This window comes from Ailuropoda melanoleuca, chromosome 7, assembly GCF_002007445.2.
Source record: "Ailuropoda melanoleuca isolate Jingjing chromosome 7, ASM200744v2, whole genome shotgun sequence".
NCBI classification, from domain to species: Eukaryota; Metazoa; Chordata; class Mammalia; order Carnivora; family Ursidae; genus Ailuropoda; species Ailuropoda melanoleuca.
This window is the reverse complement of record NC_048224.1, coordinates 21,999,190-22,025,354: the sequence shown is the minus strand read 5'-3', so window position 1 is coordinate 22,025,354 and position 26,165 is coordinate 21,999,190. Positions and strand designations below refer to the sequence as shown.

Here is a 26,165-nt window from a genome sequence, read left to right as displayed (position 1 = left end):
ATAAAATAGTGTAATGTTACACAATTAGAGAGAGAGGGAAAAAAAATGGGAACAGAAGCAGGAAGAGAGGAAGAGGGAGAGAATGAAACCCAGAAAACTTAATTCAACCAACCAATAATGAAAGTATTTGATGCAGAAAAGATTATGACTGATTCGATTCCACAATCCCAGTATATGAATAAAAAGAGGGGGGAGGGAGGGAGGGAGAGAGAGAGAACAGGGTTGAGGAAGGAATGGAGGAACAAAGGAAAATAATCATAGTAATATGATAGGTTGTCCAAACCGTAAAGATGTCTGACTGGATAGTTTCACCTAAAAAAATCTAATTCCTAAATATATGCAATCCAAAGCATCAAGTTCTAGGCTTGATGAAATACTTCTATAACCGCATTTCTTTCTAAAAATATTGCTAAGTTTAATTTTCACCAATGCCTCAGAACTTATTTGGTCTTTCTAAATGAGTCCCACTACTGATTTCACATTCCTTTCCACATTAATCATATTTAATGATGGCCATGTTATATATAAACATTTTTATTTAACTTTAAAGAAATTTCACAATAATATTTTCTACTCTTCTGAATAACTGAGATTTTCTTAAAAAAAAAAAAAAGACCATGCAAACCTCTCACAGAATGTCTACTGCATTACTGACATGAGAATCAATATACACAAAATGGCAATTCCTCTGTGGAAAATTAAAATATGAGACATTTCCTTTATTTCTATTAACAAATGCCATAATTTTATATAAATATACTCCTCTATGTTCTCCAGGAATCATGTATTTTCTTTGTCAATGGCTTGATTTTTACACATCCAGAAATTTTATTTTAGGTTTATAAGGAGCCGAGATGCCCTTCAACAGATGACTGGATTAAGAAGATGTGGTCCATATATACAATGGAATATTACTCAGCCATCAGAAAGAACGATTACACAACATTTGCAGCAACATGGACAGGACTGGAGGAGATTATGCTAAGTGAAATAAGTCAAGCAGAGAAAGACAATTATCATATGGTTTCACTCATTTATGGAACATAAGAAATAGGAAGATCGGTAGGAGAAGGAAGGGAAGAATGAAGGGGGGGTAAACAGAAGGGGGAATGAACCATGAGACTGTGGACTCTGGGAAACAAATTGAGGGCTTCAGAGGGGAGGGGAGTGGGGGAATGGGATAGGCCGGCGATGGGTATTAAGGAGGGCACATATTGCATGGTGCACTGGGTGTTATACGCAAATAATGAATCATGGAACATTGCATCAAAAACTGGGGACGTACTGTATGGTGACTAATATAACAAAATAAAAATTATTAAAAAAAATAAGAGGCTATTCCTAGCATAAAAACAACATATATAAGGCTGGCAGCTCACCTTGGCCTGGGTTCCCCCTAGTCCAGAAACTAACCTTCAGGATGAGACCGTCAGAAAATATCAGACTAACAAACTCTGAAGAGTTGATTTGCTGACTGCATTTTCTAGATGCTGAGTTAGAAATAAATGAAATGTGCTTGAGTTTTAGGTAGTAATTTCGCTGTGCTCTCTCTAAATAAACCTGACTTGAAAACAATATGAGTTATCTGAATTAGCAGACTTCTAAAAGAGCATGTTCAGAAACTAAGCACTCTTTTGGGGCAAAATGGAATACATTTACTTTGGATGACTATGTAGTCCTAGATTTTTTAAATCCAGACCTATTTATTTCTTAAAGAACTGGGTGTAGTCATGGGTATTGACTTCATTTGCTACACAAATGACACTAAAGAGGATTTATTGATTCTAACTCTTCTTTATCACTTGTTTTTCAGTGGAATCTTCCATGATTACCTAATTAGCCTAATTTTTCATGTCACTCTTTCTTTATTAAATTACAGTGTGTTCTCTATTACTAATCCATTGTCATTTGCTAGAGCAAAGAGCTCAGTTAAAATTAGGTTTTCTGGGTTCTACTGTCACCTGAACACTAGTCAGTTTTGAGGACTTAGACACTCCTTCCGTTGTTTCAGTTGCAAGAAATAAATTTTACTTCAATGTATTTATCAATTTGGGATAAAATTTATATCATTTATGGATAAGAATAACAGTGCTCAAATTTATTCCCATAACATCTTCACAATTCTATTTTTTCAATATTTTATTTATTTACTTGCACCCTCATGAGTGAGGGGGTGGGGAGAAGGAGAAGCAGACTCCCATCCGAGCAGGGAGCCGGATGTGGGACTTGATGCTAGGACCTTGGGATCATGACCTGAGCCGAAGGCAGAGGCTTAACCAACTGAGCCACCCATGTGCCCCCATTTTCACAATTTTAAAAATTGTTGAGAGCCCCAAAAACTTTTGTTTATATGTGTTATATCTATTCTTATTTGCTGTAGTCAAAACTGGAAGAAAATTTAAATATTTGTAATACTTCATTTTAAATAACATTATAAGCATTACATATTAATACAAATAACAAGTTTTGTAAAATATATTTTTAAAATAAATTAATAAATAGAGTGGCATTGTTTATTTTTTCAATTTTCTTTATTATTTCTACTTCTGCTTTCAGTCTGTTGTGATATTATAAATCATCTACCTTTTGCAAAGTTCATCTGTATGGTTGTGAAAGAATGAGAGTAAAAATAGAAGATATTGTTTTAGTGAAATTATGAAAAATAGATCTAACCTCATTAACCCCTTGAAAGGGGTCCGAGCCACAGTTTGAGGGCCACTGAACTGTAGATTCATCAAATGGAGCTTGGAAACTAATAGATGTAGAAGAAATATGCCACAAATTTTGCTTATAATGCTGAAAAGGAAGAACTAAAATGAAGAGAACAGTAATATAAAATAAACAAAATAATCATGCTAATTGTTAACTTTAGCTAATGGAAAACTCTCTGGATTAAAGGCCCAACTCTATTCTTGAACAGAGACCAAAAACTCTCTTTGTGAGCAAAGATCCAAGAAGGCGACCTACAAAAGGTAGTTAAATGACATTGGCTAAGAATCAAATTTAAATAAATTTTAAAAATTCTATAGAAAAAACACTGTATGGTGACTAACATAATAAAAAATATTAATAGAAAAAAAAGAAAAAATAGTGCCCAGTAATGAGGCCAAATCTGAGATTCCAACTGGGAGTTGATAATAATCTCAATCAAAGAGGCCAAATAAAGGTGTGAATCAAGGCAAAGGACATCAGAGTGGCTCCTGCAGGGATGTTTATTTTGAGCAAACGTGATTAGAAGCATTGCTAGGAGGATAAGATCTTGGAAAATTTTCCAAAAGTGCTGGAATTCAGGGACAGGCTCTGATGTGTTGACACTTGAATAGGTAGATTGATGAGATTAGCAGAACTAATCATTTAACAAAATGTTTTAGAAATGTCTAATATGTTATTTTCTTTTACATTTTTGAAAGCAGGCAGACTAATAATTACATTTGCCAACAACACCGCTCTTTTAAAAATAAAAACTAGGATGTCATGCCAACTGGCATGATATTCTCAGTAAAAATAAAATTCAAAGAAATGAAGAAAATTTATCTTCTTAACATGTAATTATTAGCCAGAAGAATCTGTTTGTTCTGTTTTATCCATCTGTCCCAACTTGATAGAAAATTATTCATTAAACTCCAGAGTAAGATTATTGTGTTTTGTTACCAGAAAGATTGGGCCTTTGATTATTGTCATTGGTATTCAGAAGATTTTGGCTAATTCTGTATTTGTCCACAAACATCACAAAAACAAATAATGGGATTCCTTCAGATAACAAAATGTGTCTAGGAGTATTTCAGAAAGTCTAGGGTCCCTAGAAAGCATTAAAATATTCCCAGATAACATTTGGCTGCATACACTTGATCAGATACCCTATAATTTTGTTTATCCTATGATGAGAAATTTGACTGGCATTTAAATATTGAGAATAACTGTACTAGTTTGAGGGCTTAAGACCTTGTTTAAGACCTCACTAGAGTTGTTGAAATTGGGGGCAAGGATATATCCTAAGAAGATTATTATCAGTAAAAGTAAGCAGTTATGGAAGATCTACTGTGTGTTTGACACCACCACTACCTGACACTTATAGGTTAAATTGTGTGTGTGTGTGTGTGTGTGTGTGTGTGTGTGTGTTTGATCTTCAACTGCACAGAGGGTCAGAGCCTCTAACCTCTGCAGTTGTTCAAGGGTCAACCAAAGTTGTTTAGTGCATGTTTATTTTTTATAAATAAATATATATACATGAAATGGATGAACAATGAAAAATTTAATAATACTGGTGTGTGATCATAAAGATTTGTAGATAACATTTAGATGAAACCAGGGTAATGTGGTAGAATTGAAATTGAATTAGGGAGCCTCAAAATAAAATCAGGAGCTTGGATATGACAAACATCATAAAGGGAAGAATAGAAGAATATAGTGACATGTTGGGAATGGATAGAGAGGATGACATAGTAAAAGTTAATGCTAAGCTTTTATGCCTGGAAAACTGAGCCCATATTGCTGTGTACCAAAATTTTGATTTTTTGAGGATGAAATATGATGTTGTAAATACTCAGTTTGATTTGGAAATTTTATCACCCTACATTTCCTTTTTATTTTATATCAAGTTAAATGTTATTTGAATACCTGCTATGTGTTGAATATGCTGAGAATACAGAAAAGGATAAAAGGATCTCTGAACTGAAAGATACAATATCGGGTGAATACACACATAAAGGTGTACATTTGCTATACAACCTAGTTTAATGTCATATGAGATTTCTGTATAAGTTGTTATAGGAATGACAGTGTTGGAGCCATTGATTCTGTCTGGGGGCATTAGAAAAGAGCTGGCATTTGTATACAGAATTCAAATCCTTTATTTGTTGTTTGGATACTTATTTCTTTTGACAAAATTATTAATAAGAATAATTGCCCCTTGCCTCAAAGAAATAAAATACGGTTTTCTGTATTTACTAATACTAAATATTAAGCTGTTCATTCTTCTCATAATAGAGTGGGTTGTGACCTTGAAAATGATAGGCAATTCTAAAAAACAAGTGATATTATAGAGGTACATGATATTGCATGTAGTTCCGCAAAGTTGACTAATTAGATGACGTTAACAATCCCCAATTTAAAGATATATAGAAAAGAAGCCAACTATAACCTTCCAAGGGTAATCATAACATTTTATTAGAGATTCACAATATATTTAGAGTTGTTACTAGTTACACTATAATGCCACACATTACCATGAAATGATTCTTGTCACATTTACAACACTATTACCATCTTTATATGTCATTTACATACACACTTACATAAGAAATCTATCTATTAAGTTTCTTTCTTGCATGCTCTGTATCTAAGAGTACATATAAATACAGTAAATAAATATTTATATATTTGAAAAATAATTGAAGCTTGTAAAGGAAATCACTTTATGAATTTTCCCATTACCAATATCAGAACTCCTTTGATTTGTATTTTAATTGGTATGTATTTTAATAAGTAGATTTGTATAATTTCAGAGCAAAATATGATGTTTAATGTATTGATGATAGTTTAAATGGCTATAAAGATGCATTCATACCTCTGTCACTCATCTTCTCAGGTGTTAGAGCTGGAACAAAGTGTAGAAATTTCAATTTTCAAATATATTCTAAGTCAATGGATGACATTTTAACATGTTAAATTCAAAAAGTTAAATTGTGGGGCACCTGGGTGGCGCAGTCGTTAAGTGTCTGCCTTCAGCTCAGGGCGTGATCCCAGCGTTCTGGGATCCAGCCCCACATCAGGCTCCTCCGCTGGTAGCCTGCTTCTTCCTCTCCCACTCCCCCTGCTTGTGTTCCCTCTCTCGCTGGCTGTCTCTCTCTGTCAAATAAATAAATAAAATCTTAAAAAAAAATTAAATTGTATGGATGTGCATCATAAGTCTTTATACAGTTTTAAAAGTTGCAGAGCAATTCAAATATTATCTGTAAGTCATTTTCTATAATGTGAAATAAATTTTTGTTCCTTTATATGTGCACCTAAACACACATAAACTTTGTATTCTTTTGATTAGTTACATAACATTGGAGATCAAAATTAAGTTTCCACTTTTGCCTGCGTCTTTCTATCATTCGGCTCTTTAACATCTGAATGCTTCTATTATTTAACCAAAAATTCAATCTTAAATTGAAATGTAAAGCCAGGTATAATAGGCAATAGACTGAACTACTTGATATGCCTCTAGAAATAGAGGCATGAAGATAATTAATTATCCTTAGGGGCGGAAAAGTCAAAATCATAAGTAGACTTAAGAAGGATTTAGATACATTTGAGGGTGAGAGATCAATAATGAGTTATCAACACATATTCAGGGTTTTACCCACAGTCATCAAATATGTTATCATGGGTAGTGTAACAAAGGGTGTCGTTTTAAATTTGCTCAGAAGAACGGCTAGTTGTTTCCTGGAGAGTGCACCGAAGAGAATTATGGGCCAAGTGGTGAGTATGATAGGAATGGGGCCAAGATTAATAAAAATGTCTGCCATGGGTGGATGTGGGCTAGTGTTGGCATGGATGCCAGTTTATTGCCAGTGCTGACATATGGGGTGTCTATTTAACTTTGCCGTTCAACATTCAGACACTTTCCCACTGGTAAACAGTATGCAGATTGTTCCGTGGCCACTAACTCATCCTCCAGTTTTAATTCATGAATTTTATGTTGACTTGACTCTACCTCCAAACTCTAGGAATAGTCAAGGACCCTGGGCTTGATAAAACAAAAATTATTTTCTCTGGCACTAGGTATTGGGTTCAGAGGTGAGCATTTGACCTATTCAATGATATAAGACCTAGATTTGGGCTGGATCTTTTAAAAGAGAGGCTTATTATCTGTTTGGCTAAAGAGATCTGGTTAGAATGTGAGCCTATCACTACAAAAAATGATCCATGGAATCCTAGAATAAAGCCAAGTGGTAAGAGGAATGGAAAATGGAACAAAACTAATTCCTGATTACATAAATTTAAATAAGCCAAACACAAAGGTAGATAGCTCTATAAATTTCAGTTATTTGAGTACGTAAATTCAATTTGACATAGGTCAGTTTGAGTTGGATTTTCCATCACTGGCAAAGCAGAGTCTTAGTATAACTGACATGTCTCATCTCTTTGATCACAACCAGCATCTGTACCAATGTTTGTGTTCATTATAGCTGCTGCTTTAACAGTGGCCTGCATATGTACCAGACCATACAAAGTTTGATAGGTGTATATATTCACAATTTCATGAGCACAGGAGAGGTGAACATTGATTTTCTGTTAGAGAATGAGGCTACTCAGGGGGCTGATACTCATAAGACAGCACACTGATGCCCAAAGAAGAAACCACTACAAAAAGTGGCTGGGGCAAATGCATTGCCTTGGAAACTGTCTGATTTGGCTTCCTTCCAAATCCACACATGGCTCTTAAATTGTATCCATTCAAATTGTGTATAATCGGGAATGCTAACAGTTAGTAATCTGTCTCCTCTTAGCAGGAAATAAATTAATAGCCATTAGAGAGGCAGCTGGAATGGGTACTGAAAAGGAGGGGTGAAGGAATACAAATATGTCTTGTCTTTGAGGGAGTGTGGGAGCAGAAGTTCATGCTGGTAGAATGTTTGGTGATGTCCATAATAAGTTGCCTAGATCTGTCATGCTAGAGCTTGCTATAGTTCTGTTATGCTATAGTTTCACTTTTGTGGACTATGATAAGCATGGCTTAGATTTCCAGTCCTTGTTTTATACCAAAATATGCAATTAGTGTATGCTAGCATAATGGAGCACAGGAGTACACTAGTGAGGAAGTCTTTATGTGTACACGTAAGCATGTACATGTATGAACTTTCTGCTGGGATTTCCAAGGAAAAAAACGAATGCACATCCTTTTCAACCTATACTTTTCTTCTCCATACTCTTCAACCCTACAGAATGTAATAAATATCTGTGTGCCTGTATGTGTAAATGTGTGGGTTTCAAAAAAAAAAAAAAAAAGAACATTTGCTAAGTTGGGGGTGGGAGAGGTTGGCAGAGGACACAACCCGGAGAAAATTTTTGGACATTTTACATCTGAGGTCCATCAAAAGGAGTAGATTAGACTATACTCAAACACTGTACCCAGGAATAGACATGTTAAATGAGGATGGCTGTATGCACGTCTCTAAGTACTTGTTCATATGTACTAGTGCCTTTAGAGTGGAGGTGAAGTTAAGTGAAAGATGAGACTAAGTACCTAGATATTTTAAGTAAAAGAAAAATAATCCAAGCCAATATTTAGCAGATTCTGAACAATACACTGGTATCTAAATGTGTCAAGTATTGCCACCGCAGAATTGCCCAGAGCTGTCACTGCATATCCACAGGTTATTTCTGTCTATGAACCTCTTTTTGGAAAGATATTCTTGAAAAAAAGGCAACAAAAGAGAGCAACTGTCAGGAAAAAGAAAACCTCCATCAGCACACACCTAACCAATTCCACATAAGGAGGAAACAGGTTTCCATGAGGCCTGGGGAGTTGACCTCCTGCTATATGCATCTCTCTTCTCATTTCTTCTTTCCACAAGCAGTCTAGCAACAAACAGAAATGTCTCCTATTGAAAATTTAGTCTTTGATCTGTATTTCTATATTTGCTATGTAACCTGGGGAGATTTTTTGAAAATTCAGATTTCTAGGTTCCATGTCTATTATTTTGATTCAGGAAATACAGCTGGGTATTTGAGAATCTGTATTTTTAACACACCTCTTAGGTGATGTTGGTGGACAGACAGGTTTATTGAATTAATACATGGAATTCTAGGGAAAAAAAACATAAATGTGTAGAGTCTTCTAATTAATAAGCCAATTGGAAATGGAGAGAATGAAGCACATCTTATTTGAGTCAGAAAAGTTAAAGGGAAACTTTTTCTTTTTTTTACATAGGCTTCAACATTTTGTTCTTTTAGAAAAAGAATATGGTTCATCACGTTGGATTATATTTCAATCTGTCAGCATGCTTACAAACGCATGTTTTTAATTTCAGCAGTTTTCACATTTTCAAATTTTATAAATTCCAGTTAAAAAAATCATAATTGATGGGGCGCCTGGGTGGCACAGCGGTTAAGCGTCTGCCTTCGGCTCAGGGCGTGATCCCGGCGTTACAGCATCGAGCCCCACATCAGGCTCTTCCGCTATGAGCCTCCTTCTTCCTCTCCCACTCCCCCTGCTTGTGTTCCCTCTTTCGCTGGCTATCTCTATATCTGTCGAATAAATAAATAAAATCTTTAAAAAAAATCATAATTGCAATAGGTAAAAGAATTATTGGGCTAATTTTTTATATGTCTACATTGACTTTCCATTAGTTTTGAACTCATTCCATCTCTGATATTTTACATCACAATTAGAAAGGACCATAATTTTAACATGTGTGCTTCTGAGATTATCACTGAGACTGTTTTTGTTTGTTTTGTTTATTTGCACAATTTAGGATCTATAAATCTATAGGTTCTGCTTTGGACAATACTGAAACTACTGTTCAGAGGACTGTCCGACTTCATTCAATTGTTTCTTTATTTCATCGTCAACTCACAAGGTTGGTTCAAATGAATTGGGAGAATAATGAACACTCTCCTATTGATTCACCACTCTGGCAAGCCTATCACAAGAGACAAAGATTAAAAGCCCCTGTACTATGAGGCTGATGAAAGATATCTTTGTCTATTTCTTTGTAATAAGTTACTTCCTTCTGGTTTCTATAAAATCAGGAAGTATCGCCTTTTCATGAACATCGCTGTTTATTAAAAGACAAAAATTTAATCTATAATGTATTCATAAAATCTCAGATGCAAGTTATATAACCCTAAGTGAAGCCACAGGTATAATAAAAATTGAAACGTTTTTTGAAATTAAATTTTGTTATGTATGTTTCTTTTTTATTCCACATTGAGGCTTTTCATCAGTTGATTAAAGCAGAATGAAAATGGCATTAAAATTGTGTGTTCATGTGTTGCTTAGCATTTTATAGTTGAGAAACACTTTCATAAAAATAGATGTTTAAAAGTAAATAACTCTGGGGGCACCTGGGTGGCTCAGCAGGTTAAGCCCATACTCTTGATTTTGGCTCAGGTCATGCTCTCAGGGTCGTGAGATGGAGCCTGCGTAGCCTGCCTTCTGCTTAAGATTCTCTCCTCCCTATAACCGCCCACTCTCTTAAAAAAAAAAAAAAGTAAATAACTATATAAGCTGGTGCCAACCTTAAAATCAAGTTGAATTAAATTAGTTTATTGCTAAGTAGTGAAAAATTACAGGTCAACATTCAAGGTTGCAGACGCAGGTGATTAAGGCTGCCCTTCGCAGCTGACTCGAACATCCGGGCACCACAGGGTATATAAATCTCCCCTCAGAAGGCGCAGGCGCTCTGGAGTGAGGTAAATGGAGAGCGCGGAGACGGCACTCCCCGGCTCTACTGAGGTAGAGGGAAGGCCAACTTTGGCCCTACTGGGGAAAGAAAACAACCACCACCACCAAAAACTCCACAAAACCCCAAAACACCTGGAGTTGTGGGGGGGGGAAAGCCGGCGTCTGAGGGGTGGAGCAAGGCAGAGGGCGAGCGCCAAAATGGGGCCGCCAGCCAGCGGGCCTCTAGGTGTGTGCGAAAGCAGATGCCTGTTCTTCAGGCAGGAGCTCTAAGACCGCCAAAGGAGCCTCCTTCCCGTGAAATGTGGACACCAATCCATTGGCTGCCTCAGGCAAGCCCTGGGAGGGATGAGTCCGGGTGCAAGCCCTTTAAGAGCGTTTCTCGGGTCCACACAGCCCTTGGTTCTCGTGGGCAGTAGCCCCGTCGTTCATCAAAGCTAGATGTTTTTGAGTGCTCATCTGTCAGTTGGATGTCTTAAAACTTGGGGTGCCTAGTGTGGGGTTCAAATCCCTTGCTTCTCTGGGAGAAGCTGTGCTTTTGTGTTCCCTCCCCATTTGGGGTCGCTGAGCTCTGGGTGAGTCTCCTACCTGCTTGGAGGTGGGCTGTCTCTCCTTTGTCCAGTGTGTGAAGGCAGTCAGCCAGTTTTCCCGGGGGCCTTGTTCCGTAGCAGCTGGTGCAGATTCCGCGTGCCTTTGGAGGAGCTGAGTTCAGGATCCTCCTATGTTGCTGTTGGAACCCCGCCTGAATTCTTAAATTCTGCCAACCACAAATTTATTCATTTCTTGAATTTTTGTCATTTCAGGAGTTCTATATAAATGGAATCCTGCAGTATGTAATCTTGTGAGATTGTCTTTTTTCCACTAAACGTAACTCCCTGGGGATCTATCAAGTCACTGTGTATATATAGAGCATGCCCTTTTTATTACTGAGTAGCATTCTGTGTTATGAATATGCCATAGTTTGTTTTAACATGTAATCCGTTGCTGTAGACAAGATTGTTTCCAGCTTTTGCCTATTACAACTACTATAAACAGGGGCGGCTGGGTTGATCGGCTCAGGTCATGATCCCAGGGTCCTGGAATCCCTGGCATCAGTCTTCCTGATCAGCGGGAGGCCTGCCTCTCTCTCTTCTCCTCCTTGTGTTTCCCTCTGTCACTGTCTCTCTCTCTCTGTCAAATAAATTAATAAAATCTTAAAAAAAAAACTATAAACATCTATGTACAAGGTTTTGTATGAATAAGTTTTTATTTCTCTTATAAATGCTCAGCAGTCCAATCTCTGGGTCATAATGGCAAGCACACTTCTATGCGCTTACCCACAGTGTCTGCACCATTTAACATTCCCACCAGGAAGGTGAGAATACAGTTTCTCTACATCTTTGCCAGCATTTGATTTTGTCATTATTTAATTTTAGCCATTATAATAGATATGTAGTGATATTTTATTTTTATTTTAATTCATATTTCCCTAATGAAAAAATACTTTTGGACATATCTTCTATTGGTTATTTCCCACTTGGATGTGCTCTTTTGTGAAATGCCTTTTGCCAGTCTTGTGATTAGGTTTTTTATTTTTTTTGCAGTAGAGTTTGGAGAATTCTTTATATATTCTAGATACCAGGTTTTATTTTTAGATACGTAGTTTAGAAATATTTTCTCTCAGTGTTTAGCTTGCATTTTATCCTCAATTGAGCATTTCACAGAGCAAAACATTATAATTTTGATGAAGTTGAATTTATATTTTTTCAGTTTATAGGTGGTGCTTTTGGTGTAAGTCTAGGAAACCTTTGCCTGGTCTGAGATCCCAAAGAATTTCTCCTATGGATTTTTTCCTCAGATGTTTATTGTTATATATTTTAAATTAATGTGCATGATGGTCTCATTACTGCCAGCTGGAGCTGTTAAGTTCAGGCTCCCCATGCCATCTCCATTGACACGGCAGATGGGATGGGGCTTGTTACTAACTAACCAAAACTAAGTTCTGACTCCCTATTTAGCCTTCTCTGGTTATCATAGTAGAGAAAGTTGAGTTTGTTATGCCTAGATAAAACCTGGCAATTGTGGAAGTCTCCGTTAGCCTTTACTGACATGGGTAGGTTGGATCCACAGTTTTTTCTTTAGTGTTTGGCTAAAATAGAGCAGTTACTGTCTAAAACTTTTCTGTTCTAAACCTATACTGCCTTTTTCCTGGTCTTTGGCTAGAGAGAGGAAACTTTTGTTGTGGCTTTTTTCTGTGCCATTTATTGTTGCCAGGTTTCTGTCTTCTCCAGCAATATGTCTGATATTGTGAGGCAAAACAGAACATGCAGGGAATGGTTTTCGAAGTCTGTAGCCACTCTGCTCTCTCTCCACGTTTCGGAGTCTACTTATGATTGTCTTATATACAGTATCAAGGGTTCTCAGTTGTATTCAGTGGGAAGAATAGAGAAAAATCTATGTCCTTGGAAATAGAAGTCTGTTTTACATTTTAAAACTACTCAGTGGTATCATACTATTAAAAATGTTTTAATTGATTTTCAGTATCAAATATAACAAGATCTTCAGTAATTCTGTGTTCTTCACAAATCCTACTTTATTAATTTATTTTAAAATAGTAAATCAATACTCAATCTCATAGCAACTTGTAATGTTCAGTAAATCTGATTCATTGAAATGTTTTCATACAACATGTTTACTTGTTCTTTGGTTGTCATTGTAAGAATGATAAACTACATGCAACTGTATACTGACTTACACCAGTGATTTATATAGCAATTTTTGAAATTTATTTTTAAATCCCTAGTTTAAGTTTTCCATAAGCCTCAACAGGTATTAAATTATAATGATTTCAGTATCATCATAAATCTACTTATTTATTATTATGGTTATTCTTTCTTTATTTCTCATTTAATAATGGGTGCATTTCTGGGCTATATCCAATGCCTCTTGATAAGCTAATTCTCTGTTTTATTCTGTATGAGGATCTTCAACTTACTAAGCAAAACTTTGCATAATAATAGATGGATTTTTATTTTAATTTCAGCTTAGTTCCAGGTATATACTTTTTCAATCATTTTTAATTCCAACTTGCAGTCTTTGACAGTTTAATATACTTTGTAGAAATAACTGGTCTTGAAATCCAATTATATAAGGCATGCAGTTTCTTTTACACATCTCTTAAAATAATATCTAGACCCATTACAAATATTCTAAACATATATAGTTTTTCTGTGTCTGATCATGACCTTTTGCTTGACCTGTCTTCTAAGCAGTAGCTAATCTTTGTTGGTAATTCTGACTCGAATGCATAATCAGAAAATCAAACCAAGGAAGCTTCTGGGATCTTTGGTAATCAGAAGTGGTTTTTAGAATTCAAAACTGTTATTCCTACTGTAAAAGAACACTACAGTAGTGAAACAGAGTAGGAAATCTGGCATAAACAAACCTAGAGGGAATAAGGAAGAATTTTTAAAATATTACAGTTGCAGTTATGTAGCATTTTTGTTAATTCTGTGGAAAAAGGAGATGTTGGGGGAAAGGAATATGTGGAGAAAAAGAAGAAATTGGAGGTGTTATGAATAGAAATATTTAAATACTACTGATGTCACTTAAATTTCCGCACATATGGTGGAAGTGTTTGGGTCCTTACATCAACGTGCTTTTTTGTTTCACCAACTCTTGTAGTGCATATACGACTGTTGTTAGTCAAGACGATTCTATTTTTAGGAGATTATTAATCTTCTTATGATGTTTCTGGTAAGAGAAACTTCTCAATAGTCTTTTTAGGGTGATGGAATTTTCAATAAATTAGTTTTGCTAGAGATTAAAATTTGTTAGAAAATGCTTTCCGTAGGATTTAAAATTAAGATTGTACAAAAAGTGCAGCAATATCTAAAATATACAAATTTTTAAAATTAAACTTTAAGAAAACAAGCAACCCAATTTTAAGAAAAAACAAAGATGTGAACAGGCACCTCAAAAGTAGATGTATAGATGCCAAGTATATGACAAGATAGTAAGCATTTTTGGTCATTAGGGAATAGAAAATTAAAACAGTAGTGAGATAACACTAGGGTAGATGGCGTTAGATTATTTTGTTTGGATTGGCTAAAATAAAAATAGTGACAGTGTCAATTTCTGGTGAGGATGTGGAGCAACAGAAATTTTCATTCAGTGCTGAGTGGGAATACAAAATGGTACAACCACTTTTGGGCAGTATGGCAGTGCAACCAAGTATCTTTCAATAGATGAATGCATAAACAAGTGGTAAATCAATAAAATAGAATATTAGCAAAAAAATGAATTATTGAATGATGAACATTTTTAGATGGATCTTAAATGTGTAGTGCTAAATGAAATAAGTGAGTCTGAAAAGGCTTGATCATGAGTGATTCCAATGTATGATATTCTGGAAACAAAAAATTTTAGAGACATTAAAAATATCAGTGATTACCAGTGGTTCAGGAAGGGAAGACAAGGGCTGAATAGATGAAGCAGGGGGGATTTTTAGAGTGAAGAGAATATTTTATTTGGTACTTTTAGAGTGAAGAGAATATTCTATTTGATACTATAATTTTAGCTATAAGACACCGTTCATTTAAATCTGTTGAACTTTGCAACACAAAGAGTAAACCTTATTGTATGCACATTTTATGAAATAATTGAGGAGCTCATGGGAATCACAGAATGGAGGGCACAATATGAAAACAGTTTTTCTTATAAATGTATGAAACAACCTGGGGGGAAATGTATTAGTCTTAAAAGTTTGGAAGTAAATTGAGTCTGAAAAACAAGAGAAGGAACATAGGTATACTGTAGATAATGAAATTATTTCTTATGAATAAGTGGCAGCTAATAATTCTTCTATCCTAGAAGCTTCTATACATGTATACTGGAATTAAACTATAATAAATGATGGCAGATGAAAGATCAATTTTCTAACAGTTGAAGTGGGAGTTTGCAGATGAACGAGTGAAGCAAGCTATAATGATCCATGTGGCAATGGTTTCGAAACAGAGCTCACACTAAATTCATAATTAGATATATACACTGACAGTTATATTTGTAGATATACATAGGTTAGTACCCAGGCATGTGTTTATTTGTCAGATGAAAAGAGCTTAAAAAAATGATACCTGAGTAAGTATGAGCACACCTAGCACCAAATCTTTGTTTCTAATACCATTCTCCAGTAAAATGAGTTGGGGCTCCTTGGGGAAATGTCTGAATCTAAGAAAGGCAGGGAAAATATAAGATAAGACTGCAGCATTTTATGGTAAGGAAAGGAAGGATGTGCTCAAAACAAAAAAACCCAAAAACACAATGGGGAGGTATGTCAGTGGAATACAGGAATCAACTGAATGAAGCTCCAGGTGGTCAAAGCAGGAATAATCTGACCAATAAAATAAATATAGTAATATACTGATTTGTAACCAGAAGTATAAAATACACATCTATGAGTCCATGCTGATGTGAAGAAATGAATGGATAAATAAACAAATGCAGAGACAAGACAAAATTCCCATGCAGAAGAATTCAAAATAATTTATGTAGACACTCTATCCATGAGGAGGTGGAGTATCGTTTTCTACTTCTTACATGTGGGTTGTGCATGGTAACTTCAAAAGAATACAGTATGGAAGAGGGATGGGGGAAGAGTTACTTTACAGTGGAGAAATCTGATAATCACTACCTTAGGTGATCAAGGTTAATATCAACAGTGATAAATCATGTTATTATTTATTCCTGATATGATGTTATAAGAATGGTACTTTTCCTCTGTGGTTTTTTTCCTCGAATCCCATATCCCCATTTTAATAATGAAGAAAACTTCAGAAATATCCCAGTAGAAAGAGATTGTACCAAATATCTGACCAGTACCCTTCAAAATTGATGGTCTTCAGAAACAAAGAAAGTCTGAGAAACTGATATAGCCAAGAGGAGTCTGAAGAGATGTGACAACTAGATGGGATGTGTTACCTTATTTGGGATTCTGGAAGAGAAAAAAGACATTAGGCAAAAACTAAGGCAATCTGAATAACAGTATATAATAATAATGTATCAATATTAGTTGATTAACTGTAACAAAGTTACCATACTGATAGAAGATGATAATAGGGGAAACTGGGTGTGGGTTATATGGGAACTCTTTTTACTATTTTCAGAATCTTCTTGTTAATCTAAAATTGTTCTAGAAAATAAAGTTTAATTTTTAATAAGGTGTAACAAGAACTTAAAAATGATTATCTCTTTGAATTCTAATATCTTTCTCATGCAACATCTCTTATGCAATATCATATTGGCCTTACCAACATGCAGTTGATGAGCTTATCCCTGATACTAACCCCCTGACATTCATGGGAGTGTCCAACCTAACTCTTCTCTTTACACTTTTCAATACTTATGTGTCACTTTTGCTTGCTAAGATTCATGCTGCATCACTTCCCATGCCTGGACCTTCCCTAAAGCTGCCCTCAGCCACTTACTGTGCCCTTATGCCTCTCACTTGCTCTAGGGTGAAGGAATAGGAGACAAGGAAATAGAAACAGGCCCCCTGAGTATATATAAAAGTGGTATAATTTGAATGTTAGTTAATTGTGCCTAAGAATTTTATAATGCAAGAAGTATTGACTAGTCTATAATCAGGATCTTAATAGACATTTGTTTTGATTTGTTTTCATTCTTTTTCACATATGTTGGTTCTCTTTCTTACCAGCTGAACAATTTATCAATTTTCTTAACTAAATAGTTATTTTCTTCTAATCAGGGGAAATAAAAGGATCCTTAGGTCTGATTTGGCCAGGCATCAGTGAACAGAACTATTAAACCTTTGGTCATTGACAACTGTACTAGTTATTCCTTTTAATTGCACCATTTTCGGGTATGCTATGTTGTACCCTTATATTACTTTTCAGAACTAAAGGAATGATTCCACCAGTTGCTGGAGTGCTGCAGGGTAACAGCCTATCTCAGTCCATTTGGGCTGCTATAACAAAATTACCATATATTAGATGGCTTATAAACAACAAACACTTCTCACAGTTCTGGAGGCTGGGAAATCAAAGCGAAGATCTTGGCACCAGCAGATTTGGTGTGGTTGTTGGTGAGAGTCCATTTTTGATTTACAGATAGTGTGTTCTCATGTGGTAGAAGAGACAAACTAGCTCCCTGAGTCTCTTACATGGGCACTAATCCCAATCATGAGAACTCCATCCTTATGACCTAATCACCTCCCAAAGGCTCCACCTCCTAAAGTCATCACCTTAACAGTTAGAATTTTGACGTGTGTATTTGGGGGGTACTTAAATATTCAGATTATAGCACAGTTTTGTCTGCCAATTCTCTGGGAGTTGCCTTCAGACAAAGAGAGCCACTTTTCCTGGGGTAATGCTTTCTTCTGAAACCTTTTACTGGTTACTGTGAGAGTATATAAACCTTGCTCCATGTCCCAACAGGAGGCAGCTCTGAAGGGCCGTTTTTGCTTCATAACCCTCGTGGATTAGGGGAGGCCTTGTATGATTTCATTGTAGTCTGATTTCTTCCTCAGCCTAATTTTATTTCCTCCTGTTACCCTTCAAGTACACATCCCAGTAAGTTCACTGTACTCAAATCCACCTCAGAGTTTGCATACCAGGAAATTCAGTTTATTACAGACAGTGCTAGCTATGGGTCCAGAAAGAAGATGCAAAGGAATTTGGAACTATCAACTGTCAGGGGCTGGCAAGGAGAATCCCTGGTAGTTGGTTTGGGTATGAATAGACAGTAGCCCAAGGTAGGAATGTTGTTGTTCAAACTTTTACTGGTGGTGAACTGAATATTAGGGAACAAATATAGTATCTATATATGAGACATTTAGGAGATACAGTAATTAAAAAGAAAATACCTGTTGCTGGGGGCCACTGATGTCCTTAAGAAAGATAATAAAAGATGGCAGGTAACGAGTCATCAATTCAAAGCTCAGAGTAAAAGCCAGTGGACCTCCTGGGGTCATATAAATAGGTCACAGCATCCCCGTAGGTTTAGGTGAGGAAAAGTTGAGAGGCCAGAACTTAACCATAAGCATAAAAGAGCTTCAATAAACTTTACATTCGTAACCTAGACAGGTCTGTAATGGTCAGGAAAGCACCCTGATTAGGGAAGAAAAGAACTCTGGGCATGAGATAAGGATATTTGGATTTAAGCACCTGGAAGTCTTTAATATCCATATCACCTTAAGTCTCCAAGAAAGCAGGAGTGGCCCACTCCTTTTTGGTAAGGCTAGTGCAATTTCTCGCTTGACAGTGATAGAGGAGTTCATTGTAACAAGGCAGCATTAATCTTTCAAAATCTGTTTCCATCTCTTGTCCTGGCCAATGGACCAATAACTTGGTGTATCCTCCTTGCGATCCTCTCTCAGGACGTTTATGAGAGTACATGGACTTCAAGAGAATTTGGCTAAGGACCATTATTTATCAAACGAAGACTAACCAGGATTGTTGCAATAAGTAGAAAATGGGAACTAGTCATGTCTTCCTGAGGTACCTCTGAGTTGATGGCTCTTCTGAGCCGAGGTGGTCCATGTTCACTTAGTCCCATCTCCCATGACCACCATTTTCCTTAGTGCAGAGGGGTTGGGATGTCAGAAATTGTACCCAGGAGTCATGAGACCACTGATATGCTGGTATCATCCATGCTGTATTGGCTAAACCTGATGCTTCTTGAAATCTTTTGTCATGAGCTTATTTTAAGTCTCAACACTTAAGCTGATACTTGATCAAAGTGGGCATTGTAGTGCTTCAATCCAGAAATGACTGGGGAAATAATTTTTAAGCATTTTTTATGATTACTTTGATAATTTGATGTCAGGAATTCTTTCCATCAAAAATTTCAGATGCACACATGCACATGAAATATGAGCCATTTCAACGTTACAAATCAACATCAAGTAAAAATTCTTGATTTAAGGTGATTTAACTTTTAAAATACTTAATATCTCAAATTCAATTTGATCTCTTGAAAGCTTATTTATAGAGTATCAAAGGTATACTGGAATAGACATATTGGGGCTCAGGCTGATATTCTTTTGTTTGAAGGAAGTGTTTCAGCTGTGCATTTTGTTCCTGAGATACTAAAAAAGTGATAATGTCATTAGGCTACTATCAGAAAAGATGATTTATTTAATTGGACTATAAGATAATATGATTAGTATAATTTTCCAGAAAGCTAAGAGTGTTCCATTTAAGGTTCGTTTCCCACACCAAACTCTTACATTTGAATGAGGGTTAATAAGAGAATAAAAATGAAATACGATGAGAGTTTTTAGCAGTCTGTTAAAAAGAGAAGCATTTGTCATACTGAATTACCAGTTTCTTGATTTTATTGTTTTCAGACCCCCAAAGCATTATAGTTCACTAACTTGTGCCTTGAAAATATATTCATTGTAGTACATTTTTCACTGTAAAGACATTTTATAAAAGAACTTGACCTGTATCATTATATGATGTCTTTTCTTAATAACTTAACATTGACTCCTTGATGTGAAATGAGCAAATTAAAGTCATTTTAAAAATGCATCAGTTTCTCTAGGTTGCTTTCAATTTTAATTAAGAGCAGTATATAATATCCTGCAGCTTAGTGTTTGTATTTTTTTAAAAGATTTTATTTATTCATTTGACAGAGATAGAGACAGCCAGCGAGAGAGGGAACGCAAGCAGAGGGAGTGGGAGAGGAAGAAGCAGGCTCCCGGCGGAGGAGCCCGATGTGGGGCTGGATCCCAGAACACGGGGATCATGCCCTGAGCTGAAGGCAGACGCTTAACGACTGAGCCACCCAGGCGCCCCAGCTTTTCTATTTTCTAATCATACTCCTATTATTGTTCTCTATCACATATCCCAATTGAATTGACATTTCAGCTCTTGTATGATCATCCTAAACTGGTTTACTAAAGAGATTAAGTCATTCTGAAGAATTCTATCTTTCAGTCAACTTGAAAAGTTCTGAATCAGATTTACTCATGGCTTTTATTCTTTTCTGTTACAAAAGTGGGGAAACTTAAACAGCACTAGAGCAAGTATTCATCTTTAGCTTAATGGGTATAATGTGAAAGAAGATTCCTGTAGATCTCAGAGATTGACATTGAACTTGGAAATAAAAATATCCTTAAAAAATAAACCTGGAAAAAAATCGAAAAGGAAGAGTCCGTTCATAAGCTTGACCTAGTAGTCAAACCCAACTCCTAGAAGGGATATAAGAATTTTTAGTAGCGGGTGCTTGCTTTGGCAGCACATATATAAAAGTTGGAATGGTACAGAGAAGGTTAACATGCCCCTGTGCAAACATATGTGCAAATTCGTGAATTGTTCCATATTAACAAAATTTTTTTTTACTAGGGCAATGAAAATATGAAGGCCACCTACCTTTGAGACTCTACATAAATATTGGGAACCTTAAAAGCTGATGTGTTAAATCTCAAAAGCCCAGGTGTCTAATTGTATCATTCTTCCCACTGACAATATATTGGGGAGAGACAGAATGATGACTACCGGCCGCACCTAATTCTAGGCATGTTCTTTTCTGGTTCTGCTTACTTCCTGGAGCTGAAAGGAAAAAAAAAAAAAAAAAAGACTCAGTCACGTGGTCTAGCCAGGGAGGCAAGGTTAGCATAGTTTTTGGATTTGAATATCAAAAACTTCAGAATCAAAGTAATACACTTTCGTTATATCATCTTCTACAATGGTTGAAAAAAGCAAGTGCAGTGTTTTCCTAAAATTAGAAGGTTCTATGATTCATGTCTGAAGACATAGCAAAGAGCAATTCAGCAGAACCACACTGCCTGGCAAATGGTCCCTGATGAGCAGGCATGCAGAGGCAAGCTTTGCCCTTATATACATGCTGCATGTTACTGTGTAAACCGGGTCACCTATTGACATCTCATATCCATTAACCTCTTGTTTAACTTCCTGTGAACCCATGTCTGTGTCTTGAGAAGCAGCTAGGATTGGAAGGATTTATTTATAAATACAGGACTTTTAGGTTTACTATGTTGGATATAGGAGATATATATGCTACTTCGTGATAGGAATTACAACATTGGCGGGAAAAGACAGAACTATTTCTCCTCCTTCACTGTAGTGGACAGCAGAACCACAGGAGTGTGAAGTTTGCAGGGAGTCTTTGGCAGAAGCTAAGTGTAAGCCAGCAGTGTAGCAGAAATGATGCTTGGCAGAGAGACCTGGATGAGACAGTATTGCTCAAAGAAGTAACATTGCGAGACTTAAGTGGATGAGGTGAATTGAGAAATAGTAATGGTACCTTGCAGAAGTATTTGTGTCTTTCAGGAACTGCAGCATCCAATGAAACTAACAGAAGTGTCTAGCAGTAGGGATGGTGGTAACTAGGGAGTATGGTGGTATGTTACAATCCGAAAAGCAGAGGTCAACTGAAGATTCTATGGTATACTTGACTTCATGAGAAGATGATAAGTTTCTGTGGCACAATTCCACAATATCTTACTTCTGACTGCTTCCCCAAAGTACTGTTCCCCTTTTCAGCTGAATCCTTCTTAAATAAAATGAATACAATGACCCTGTTATTCTTGTTCTATTAAGAAGGATTCTATTTAGACTCTGTACATATGCTATGGTGTGAAGACTTGTGTCCCTTCCAAATTCATATGTTGAAATTTTAACCCAGAGATGATGGTATTAAGAGATGTAGCTTTTAGGAGGTACTTAAGTCATGAGGGTGGAGTCCTCATTAATGGAATTAGTGCCTTTATAAAAAATCCGGTGGGATCTAGCCCCCTTCCACCACATGAGGACATACCTACAAACCAGAAAGGGAGACCTTGTTAGACACTGAATATGCCCTGATGTTGGACTTCAGGAACCAAAACCATGAGAAGTTATTTTCTGTTATTTGTATGCCACACAGTTTATGATATTTTGTTATAGCAGCCCAAATGGACTAAGGCAACATAAAAGAGCCCTCACATGTTTAAAAAAAAAAGTGAACTGGATTGGATGATTCTCCTGAAGGGTGCGGCAACAAATTTCCATGTGTCTCACTAAAAATTATCTGTTTCCTGTTCTCTAAAGTAAGAAGTCATATTTTTTTCCTGATTAACTAGGGGACATTGTTTATAATTTAAAAACATGATGGTTATGTGACTAAAACAAGCAAACTTAAGTGTCTGCTTTTGATTTTAAACTTTTGAGAATGCTTCACTAGGTGCTATGATTTTTAACTTTTATTGAATATCTACATAATTAGGAAGCACTGACTTTCTGTACATTTTAAGCAAAAACTACAAATGATCATAAATATATTAGTATCCATATTTCATATTTGAGAAAGTAGGTATTCAAAGACATTAAATAACTTGAATGCAGAAAATATATGTAATTTGGTACTAAATACATGATATATAAATTTCTTAAATTTCTTAAAAAATTTTCACTTTGCTTGATAGCAAATATCTGGCTTAGCTCAGTTTTCACATGGCTCTATCTTTTCATTAACTCACCATTCATTTGGACTTAGCTAAGCCATGTTAGCTGTCAGTGATGAGAAAAGAGCTTTATGTGAATTATTCATTAGGATGAGTGGGGAAACATTCTATTCCTGAAACAGTGCTTTTGCTACTAATACAGGATTTCATGGCAGCTGTCTACCTACACAGGTATTTGTTCAATCTGACTCTAGCCAGTTTTATTAAAGAGCTTACTAAAAAATAAAATGAGCTCACTTCTTTATATTGTAAAATTTTCTTTATAATTATGGAGAAAGTTGTCCTGCGCTTGTATCACTTTGTGGTGGCAACAGTTTGCTTTAATCTTCTAGCATAAGACTGGTTAAGACATTTGATGGCACATGTGGGTGTGTCTTGTAAGATGAGTAATATGACCACATTTACTCATTTGCCTTGTCAGCTGTTATAATTTCATAATTTTATTCACGTCTTTTTTTCTCTTTGAAATACATGTGTACACAGTAATTTTCACATTTAATTTAATTTTAAAATTAGATCTTGGACTGCCTTTTGACCCTTTTATAAGGATCAGTAAGCAAAGTTCTTAATCAAGTTCTTTACTTCAGCCAGTTGGAAAGAAGATCACCATTCCTGTTCTTAATATATCTCATTACAAAGTCTGTGACTTTACAACATACTCTGGACATTTTGAATTTTTATCCTGTCTTTCTTTAAATGCTGTCTTCTTTACTCTAAGCACAGAGTTGCTCAACCTTAGTATTATTAGTATTTTGGGCCAGATAACTCTTTGTTGATAGACTGTCCTGCATATTGTAGACTCTTGAGCAGCAACCCTGGCCTCTACCCCATAGATGCCAGTAGCACTTGCTCCCCCTCAAAGTTATGGCAACCAAAAATGTCTTTAGACATTAATAAATGACCTGCAGTTGGACAAACTCTGCTACTCCCCATTTGAGAACTAAGGTCTCAGCGATCTGGGTTATGAAGCATTTATCTGCTTATCCAATTCAGTAGATATGTATTCTTGTACTTGTGACTCTTCTTCGATCTGCATTTTATTTTCAGTTTAAAAACCATTGTAATTTTGTAGATCTTAGATACCAGTCCTTTATCCTGTAGTGTCCTTTGCAAATATATTCTCCCATTCCGTGGGCTGTCTCTTAGTTTTTTTGACTGTTTCCTTGGCTGTGCAGAAGCTCTTTATCCTGATAAAGTCCCATAAGTTCATTTTATCTTTTATTTCTCTTGCCTTTGGAGATGTGTCGTGAAAAAGGTTGCTCTGGCCGATGTCATAGAAGTTGTTGCCTATGTTCTCCTCTAGAATTTTGATGGATTCCTGTCTCACATTGAGGTCTTTCATCCATTTGGAGTTTATTTTTGTGTATGGTGTGAGAGAGTGGTCAAGTTTCATTCTTTTGCATGTAGCTGTCCAATTTTCCCAGCACCATTTATTGAAGAGACTGTCTTTTTTCCACCGGATGTTTTTTCCTGCTTTATCAAAGATTAGTTGCCCAAAGAGCCGAGGGTCCATTTCTGGGTTCTCTATTCTGTTCCATTGGTCGATGTGTCTGTTTTTGTGCCAGTACCATGCTGTCTTTGTGATCACAGCTTTGTAGTACAGCTCGAAATCCGGCATTGTGATGCCCCCAGCTTTGTTTTTCCTTTTCAACAGTTCCTTGGAGATTCGGGGCCTTTTCTGGTTCCATACAAATTTAAGGACTATTTGTTCCAGTTCTTTGAAAAATGTCCTCGGTATTTTGATCGGGATAGCATTGAAAGTGTAGATTGCTCTGGGTAGTATGGACATTTTAACTATGTTAATTCTTCCAATCCATGAGCATGGAATATTTTTCCATCTTTTTATGTCTTCCTCAATATCTTTCAAAAGTGATCTATAGTTTCTAGGATATAGGTCCTTTACGTCTCTGGTTAAGTTAATTCCAAGGTAACGTATGGTTTTTGGTGTTATTGTAAATGGGATGGATTCCCTAATTTCTCTTTCTTCAGTCTCGTTATTCGTGTATAGAAATGCAACTGATTTCTGGGCATTGATTTTGTATCCTGCCACCTTACTGAATTGTTCTATAACTTCTAATAGTTTGGGAGTGGATTCCTTTGGGTTTTCCATATAGAGTATCATGTCATCTGCAAAGAGAGACAGTTTGACTTCTTCTTTGCCGATTTGGATACCTTTGATCCCTTTTTGTCTTCTGATTGCTGTTGCAAGGACTTCTAGTACTATGTTGAATAATAGTGGCGAGAGTGGGCATCCTTGTCGTGTTCCTGATCTTAAGGGAAAGGCTTCCAGCTTTTCCCCATTGAGAATAATGCTTGCAGTAGGCTTTTCATAGATGGCTTTTATGAGATTGAGAAATGTACCCTCTATTCCTACACTCTGAAGGGTTTTAATCAGGAAAGGATGCTGTATTTTGTCAAATGCTTTTTCTGCATCAATTGAGAGGATCATATGGTTCTTGAGTCTTTTCTTGTTGATATGATGTATCACATTGATTGATTTGCGAGTGTTGAACCATGCTTGCATCCCAGGTATGAATCCCACTTGGTCATGATGGATAATCCTTTTAATGTACTGTTGGATTCTATTAGCAAGGATCTTGTTGAGGATTTTGGCATCCATATTCATTAGAGAAATCGGTCTGTAATTCTCCTTTTTGAGGGGGTCTTTGCCTGGTTTGGGGATCAAGGTAATATTAGCCTCATAGAATGAGTTTGGTAGCTTTCCTTCTGTTTCTATTTTTTGAAATAGCTTTAGGAGAATAGGTATTATTTCTTCTTTGAATGTTTGGTAGAATTCCCCAGGAAAACCGTCTGGGCCTGGAGTTTTATTATTTGGAAGGTTGTTTATCACTGACTCAATTTCTTCATAGTTAATTGGCCTATTTAAGAAATCTATTTCTTCCTGTTTCAGTCTTGGTAGTTTATAGGTTTCCAGGAAGGCCTCCATCTCTTCCAGATTGTTTAGTTTTTTGGCATATAGCTGTTGATAAAAGTTTCTAATAATCCTTGCAATTTCAATGGTGCTGGTCGTGACCTCTCCCTTTTCAGTCATAATTTTAATAATCTCAGTCCTTTCTCTTTGTTTTTGGACAAGTTTTGCCAGTGGTCTATCAATTTTATGGATTCTCTCAAAGAACCAGCTTCTAGTCCTGTTGATCTGCTCTACTGTGGTTCTGGTCTCTAATTCATTGATTTCTGCTCTAATCTTGGTCAACTCCTTCCTTGTCAGTGGGTTAGGCCTGTCCCTCTGTTGCTGTTCCAGTTTCTTGAGGTGAGAATATAGAAACTGCATTTTAGATTTTTCTA

At 36.2% G+C, this 26,165-nt stretch overlaps 1 non-coding gene across 1 annotated transcript; it reads left to right on the top strand.

Moving 5' to 3' along the window:
• Positions 1-20,616: 20,616 nt before the first annotated feature.
• LOC117803175 lies at positions 20,617-20,721 on the top strand. Its single transcript, XR_004626872.1, has one exon. It is a non-coding gene; the product is annotated as a U6 spliceosomal RNA (small nuclear RNA).
• Positions 20,722-26,165: the final 5,444 nt, after the last annotated feature.